Raw genomic sequence first — 7,500 nt, forward strand, 5'->3', positions numbered from 1 at the left:
CGAGCCCACAGAGGCCAACTGATTGTCGCGCCCACCTCAGCCCTGGGGGGGTATCACCTTCACGGGGTCCCGCTGAAACCCGAGAAGCTACAGGGAGTAAGCAGGCTGGATTGAATGCTTTCGATATGCCTTTTCGTTGTCCTCGAATCTGATTAACTTATCTCCCTTGACGTCAGATAAATGTGTCACGACACGATGGAATCAAGTGGTCGTCAATTTCTGCGCATATAATATTATAACTATTAGTATAGCCTTAAATTTGTTTTGTTCGTCTTGCATTGGATGAAAACATGCCCATCTATCTTTGGACGTTTGGATATTCGTGATTGATGGAGGAGGTGGTCGCCTTTACTCAGAGGTAAGATTAGCAAGAAAACGGCAGCAAATTTGTGGTAGCTTTGGAAGCTTTTGTGTCCTTGAAAACTAAAAATGTACTTTTTTTAGCCTTTAACCATCGCTTATCAGTATAATCCACACAGACATGTGTTTATAAAATGACATAAAAGGTGATGAGCTAAAAACTAAAAGACAAAACTTACCCAACGAGTGGAAAAGTGCCGGTTTCTTTTATTTCATTGTTTTGACGAGCGCCTGATTTCACCACGACGTCAGACAAATGTCTCCCTGTCTTGCCAGAACGTGTCTCTGAATAATGGACGAACAATAAAACAACGACGTGCATCCTCGAGTGCCTGTTTGGGAACACACACGCCAAAAATCACCGGTGGAAAAACCCAGGTTTTCAAAGGTGGCAATTTTAACTGCATCCGTCACTACTGAGCAAATCGGAAACGTGTCTGCTTGTTGCAATTGTCCCAAAGCCAAAAACATTGGCCGTAGGCTTAGATACGCGTCGTTGATGCGGATGATGTGGAGAGAGATTAATGTGACTTCATTATTGCATGCACCCGAGTGCCCCTCCGTTGATTTAGTACTCGAGAAAGACAAACTATTCCAGTTTTGATTGTATAAAATGTGGAGGGTTCTCGCGTCGAAAGCCTTATTTAAACAACTAGGCCTATAAATAAGGAAAAAAATGTTTTGCTGCGCACTGGGCTTTAAAAGAGTTCACAATATTATGTACTGGAAAATCAATTCTGAAAGATGATACCAATGTCGTAATGGAAATGTCTCATGCTTTCGCTGAGTTTTTAAACAAACTGAAATACAAGAATGAAAACAATTACAAATCAATGATCCGACCTCGCGTCCGTTTTTATCTTAACTTCCAACACAAATAAGCGCATCGAGTTGAACGACTGATATCTCTGGTGTGGCGGTCAGGCGCTTCACAGGCGCACGCTAAATACATAAGTTCGATTACCATGTGGAGAGGGTTTTCCTCCATTATATCCGCCTGTGTTTGTTGGGACGTTGCATACAGTCCTCTCAGCCCGCGTTGGTTGGTCTTTTGAAGCACGGTGAAAGTATCTCGTCGTCTAAATGATGTAATTTTGTCGATGGAAGGGTTATAGAAATCTACGTTCACTTTAGTCGAGACAGCTAAGACAAGTTGTCAAGCTATTGATTTGTAATTGTTTTCATTATTGCGTTTCATTTTGTTTTTAAACCCAACGAAAACATGGGGCATTTTCATGACAGCATTTGTATCATCTTTCAGAATTGAATTACCAATGCATAATAGTATTATTGTGAACTCCTGGAGCATTCTATGTCCCCCGCAAAAAAGTAATCCGAAGAATCCATTTGTTGGTGTTTGGTATTTAGATACATTTCCAGTGTAATTGTTCCTAATCGTTTATTAATCTCTTCAGTTAGTTTTCCTGAAGCCGGTGAAGGATCAGTTATCTACGGGTCGCCATGTTGATGAGCAAGCAAACCGACACTAATCCCATACGTTGGTGAAAAGGAGTGCACTCCTGCAGGTATGGACGAATCCATGCTTTTTTTCCTTGAAAAAAGATATAGACATAAATATTGCAAAATTGAAGACCTGAAAACAAAACCATGCCAAAGTCTAAACTAGAGAAGACTTTCCCCCATCTGTTGATAGTTTACACAAACTCTCCCCATTAGCGATGTCATTTAACGAGAAAAAGGGGAAAAACCTGCAAGGTATCCCAAAGCAGACATGTGAGGCAGCGTGGTGGAATCAGGCTCTCGTCAATTTTTGGGCATGTGGAGTTATTGATATCATCTTAAAGCTTGTTCAATTGTCTTTATTTCGATGAAAAAAAGATCCTTTTATCTTGAATACAAGTCGAGATATTTGCGAATGAAGGGGGTGGAGGTCACTTGTTTTCAGAGGTAAAAAAAAGTGAGAAAATGGCCGCCTAAGATAAGTTACTTCCTTAGCTTAAGAATCCGTGGTAACTGAAAATTTACATTTTTGGGCCTTTAATCAACACTTTTCAGAAAAATCGACACAGAAATGAGTTCTTTAATGCGCATGAAAGGTGTTGAGCCAAAAAACAAAAATTTGATTAAAATTCACAAACTGCAAGTTTCTTCACTTTGATCATTTTGACGAGAGCCTGATTCCACCACGCTACCTCACATATACACTTAAGTCCATGGGTTATTTTATGCCGGGTATTTTCCCGTTCATAAAAAAATGACTTAGGCACAGCTTGTTTCTGGGGTGTTCAATTCACTGGAAACAACACAGCGTAAACTAATTGAAAATGTTTAATGTTTCCCGCGCGCTCACATGGCCTCCCTCACGCAGTTGCGAGTGCCGTAGAACACTTACAAAAAATAAAAAAGCGTAGATTGGATACCTCACCAAAATTCCCCTGCCACCTTCTCATAGTAGAACACACAGAGCGGCAGAAACATATCATTTTATTATAATCTCAACAGTCAATTCGTGATGCAAAGGAAATTCTTTGAACAAGAAATCAATTGAAATTTAATTATTATTATTAATACTGTGTTATGCTCTGATATTTAGGAGGCACCACTACCTCTAGGCGAAAGACCTGTACTTTTACTAAACAAGCAACCTCCCCCCCCTCCCCCCCTCCCCACCTTCCTTTTTCCATTTAGAATATCTGCTATGCATGTTTTACTGTATACTCTAGAGGTTTATTTTTCTTGTTCAGGAAAATAAATTAAAATAAACCAGAAAGTGACTGCAGACAAACTGTTGCTGATAAATTACGTTTTTCTCTTTGCTGAGAGCAAGAACCTAGGTTATAGCTTTCAATTTATATTAGTTCGGTAAGGTGCTAGGCCTATCAATGTAAAACACAGACGTCATCATTTGGATTTTTTTCCATAGAGGGATACACAGGGACACACGCTCATAATCAACTGCTAATGTTTACATTTTTTTCTTTATGAGGAGTTGTGGATCTATCATGAATTGCAGCTTTCAAAGATGAATAGTTTTGATGATCATGGCTACCTAAATCATAAAATTATTTTCATTCGTTTCCATACCCACAAACCTTATTTCCTCCTATCTAGGCCTTTGAAATTAAAAAAAAGAAAAATGAGGCAGATCCTTAGAAACTATACAGGTAAGCAATGTCGCAGCAGCTTGCCTTCCCTCTTTGCAAAGACAATTTGCCAATTGAGATAGCACAGTTAATGGCATAACAAGTAGAGTGAAGTATCGTGCCGAGGGCTTTTCTTAACTACCTTCATAGAAATCTTGATAATGTTCTTGAAATTTTCTTCGTAAACACTTAGAACAAGCTAGCCATTGGCATATTGACCAAGACAGAAGAGACCGTTCGACCTCTTTACACTGCTAGAAGATGAAAGATCATTCCCACACTGTGGACATAGTAATCATTCGCTCCGAGCAACTTTCAGATTACAAAGAGCCGCCATCACCCGGTATCATTAAATGTCATCGTTCTCAAGATGAATGCTGAATGGATCTTTCTGAAATAATACAGTAAGATTCGTTCAGCAATTCAAACAGTCGTTGAGACTAGTTCCAGAAAAGTCAAGAGAATAGCTTGGAATTTCAACAAGTTCTATAAAGGTCAGAAAGCCAAATGTTGAGAAATGTAAGCAAAGTAATTCATTGGGATAGACAATATTCTCTCAAGAAAGTATCGGGTGTCTAAAAAAGAGTTCCCACTTAAACGGCAATAACTCGGTTATCTTTTGAATAATTTTAGTCAATTTTCGCGAAAATAACAGTTTACCAAGGATAAGCTTCAAGATACATTTGTTAACAAATACGAAACAAATCAATGAATATATCACAATTTTTTAAATTTTAAACATTTCTACCAAAATGAACTGAAAAGTATAACTTTGCACCTTCTTAAAAATCTGCCATACTGTTTTGTTTCAAATGGTAACTACTTACGCATTTAAGAACAAAATAATACAAAACCTATATTACTAAATTATAAATAAACGTAAGGAAGGTATTCGCTATTTGAATCTCCGGGTGCAGACCATTTCTTTGCATACAAACTCCAATGCGTCACTCGAAATTCTGAATGACTCCGGTGGCTTGTCTCTGGATTGATTTTTTTGGACGTCTTGTTCAACAGTAAGTTTCAACTGTTAGATTATTTGTGGGCTATTTCCTACACTGTCAGTCAAAAAACCTCAAAGGTAAAAATTGGAGGGGCTCAAATTGGGGGAATGTGGTAACAATTCCTTTGCATTTTTTGGCTTATTATACAACGCCCCCCCCCCCCCCCCCACGATCTTTTTGCAACAATATCAAGGCCAATCTTCACGTGTTTGTTGAGGCCCATCCCACTGAAACCAGGCATGTACGGCATAACAAATTCTCCCCACACTTCTGCAAAACTTTCTTGACACATTTAAATATCTATCTGTGATGACTGTTGCGGTTTAACCGTCATTATTTAAAAATCAGAACGGGCTGATCAGGCCCCTGTAGCTGAACGCTTATAAGAAATGGGAAGTTACGTTTTACCCAGTTTTGTTTGCAATTTTTAAAACTTGATATTTCTTTTTTTTAAATGATTGATTTTCTTCATATTTACAGACTTGATGTCATCCTGGTTGAATTTTACTTGGTGTATTTTTGGTTGAAATTTTTATAAAGTTGACAGAGTTATTACCCTTTCAGTGGGCCCTCTTTTTTTAGACACCCTTTATTACTAAGTCGCAAATGTAATGCAAAGATCTCGTTTCGAAGGCCCAAAGGTGACCCCTATTGGAATAGATGACAAAGTGCGAAGCCTATTTATTTATCATGTAAAGATCTCAACGTTTTGGACGGTTGGTCTGGCGCAGTTGGTTACGAACTCGTCCACAGCGACGAAGATCAGAGCTCTAATTTGAGAAGAGTGCGGATTTCGTCACTGGAGCGAACTGCATATTATTATCATAAAAGCTGATGTATTTACGGGGACCAAAACACTTCTTTCTCCAAAAATAATTTGGATATCATGAGACAACAGTCGAACCTGTTCAAGACGAACTTCTATTGTAGAGGAGAAAGGTAATGTAGTCACTGCAGACTGTTGGTTCTCTTAGACAGTGTCATTTGGGTAAAGAAAAAAAAATAACCGCAAGGGGGATAATGGCGGTGATTGTTTGTAAAGCTGATTGTCTTGAACAGATCGTTGTTTTTGACAGATGGCTGTCTTGAACAAGTGGTGATTGAGCAGATTCGATTCTACATACCAGTCACCTCCTTTATAAAACGTTCCTCTCCAAATGACATCTCAAGTAAACCAGATCCGGATAAACAATTATATTACCCTAATTTAAGAGGAAAAGATGTATGTTGTAATTCTTTCATTGAAAACATGAAGTTGCTTTCGTGTCTCTCTCTCTCTGTGATTGTCATGTCTATAAATTTTAATTAATTCTGTCATAAACCCGGCTTCAGACACGATCAACACATAACGTTATTTATGCTTAAAAACTAGGACGCACTGCAATTTTTACTTTCGTGAAAGGCCGAGAATTATTGTCTAGCCATCGTTAGGAAGGTTTTTAGTTAGTTGGGATAGAAAATATTCAGCAAATGTCATCAGCAATTCCATTAATTAACCATGGATTCATGGAAAAATCAATAGGGCCTCAAAGCTTTCCCTCGTCAACTCGGACATATTTGTCTTTGTGTGTGGACGTTCAAAGCAGGGGCCAGGCCAGTCAGCCCGACTTTCAGTTCTAATCTCAGAGAGAATCTCTCAACACTCAGTTTTGATAAAAGAAACAAATACACAAAAAACCCTCCCACACACACGTACAAAACGCCAACAAAAATAACAACTGAATAAGCCAACGACCGCTGACAAAAGGAGATGATCAGATAGAAATACCCGTGCAGGTACAGAATATGATGATGATGATGATGATGATGATGATAGTATGTCAAAAAATACAAAAGTTATTGTGTCTACCGTTGTATTGTTGGCTTTGTGTAAATGTCCGGCGAGATAACGACTGTTGTCATATTCTTGTCGGGAAGACGTCGAAGGCTTCTATCGAATCTTTTAAAAAATCACAAACATTGAATAAAGAGCGGAGTGATAGTTCTAAAAGTATTAGTAAGTATCTGTTGATATTTCAGCAATGTGGAAGTGGTGGTGGTGGTGGTGGTTGCAGTAGAAGTAGTAGTAGTAGTAGTAGTAGTAGTAGTAGTAGTAGTAGCAGCAGCAGCAGCAGCAGCAGCAGCAGCAGCAGCAGCAGCAGCAGCAACAACAGCAGCAGAAGCAGCAGCAGCAGCAGCAGCAGAAGCAGCAGCAGCAGCAGTAGTAATAGTAGTAGTAGTAGTAGTAGTAGTAGTAGTAGTAGTAGTAGTAGTAGTAGTAGTAGTAGTAGTAGTAGTAGTAGTAGTAGTAGTAGTAGTAGTAGTAGTAGTAGTAGTAGTAGTAGTAGTAGTAATCTTTAGTCCAATATTTTTCGTGCAACCATCGCAGAGGCAGTTTGATCAACTGCATTGTTTGATGATGCATGTTCTAAAACGGTCTACGCTTTATCCTCTACTTTTTCCAAACAGGCAAATGTCTTTTATAAGATTTCCTGGAGTACTATAGACTTGTTAAAAAGCATGATTATGCATACATTCTTTGTGTCTCCAAAGTGTATAATATTTTGTTTGATATTCTTTTAAAAAATGTTCATTTAGGTGAGTTTATCTTTGGGTCATTGCAATATTAAGTCACATGATATTTTTCTTTAGATGCAGTCATTTATGAAATGATAATATCTTTTAAAGAGCAAACCTTATTAGCCTTCTGAGGTATGTGTTGTCTGTGAGCAGAAAGGTACCAACTTGTGCGTCACTCTCAAAGAAACGGACTCACATATTTTTCTACTGATAAAGTTATGTCAAAAGTAATACTAGAGTTATGCCTTTCAAAAGAAAGGCTACGTACGATCATGTTATGCCTGCGAATTTAAAGGTTCCAACGACAGTTTTAAGGGCACAAAACACGTACTCGTACTTGCTTGGAACTGCCGAAGCACACTATAATTAGTTGCCTCTGGGCAGTAGCGGCTCGTGGTTTATAGAACCGACCGGCCGTCATTCACGTCGACTATTCCTTTCCTTCATAACACACACACACACACACACACACA

At 38.6% G+C, this 7,500-nt stretch overlaps 1 protein-coding gene across 2 annotated transcripts in view; it reads right to left on the minus strand.

Moving 5' to 3' along the window:
- LOC101859657 (sex peptide receptor) overlaps positions 1–7,500 on the minus strand; it is a 159,122-nt gene that overhangs the window by 67,917 nt on the left and 83,705 nt on the right. The window contains exon 1 of one of the 2 annotated variants that reach the window (XM_005104162.3): positions 540–1,672. The exons of the other annotated variant lie outside the window; for it this stretch is intronic. The gene's annotated coding sequence lies outside the window, so the exon portion shown is untranslated. Of the gene's footprint in view, positions 1–539; positions 1,673–7,500 lie in introns of those variants that run through there. 2 annotated transcript variants of the gene reach the window in all.

The sequence above is a fragment of the Aplysia californica genome, unplaced genomic scaffold, assembly GCF_000002075.1.
Source record: "Aplysia californica isolate F4 #8 unplaced genomic scaffold, AplCal3.0 scaffold00407, whole genome shotgun sequence".
In the NCBI taxonomy this organism is placed as follows: Eukaryota; Metazoa; Mollusca; class Gastropoda; order Aplysiida; family Aplysiidae; genus Aplysia; species Aplysia californica.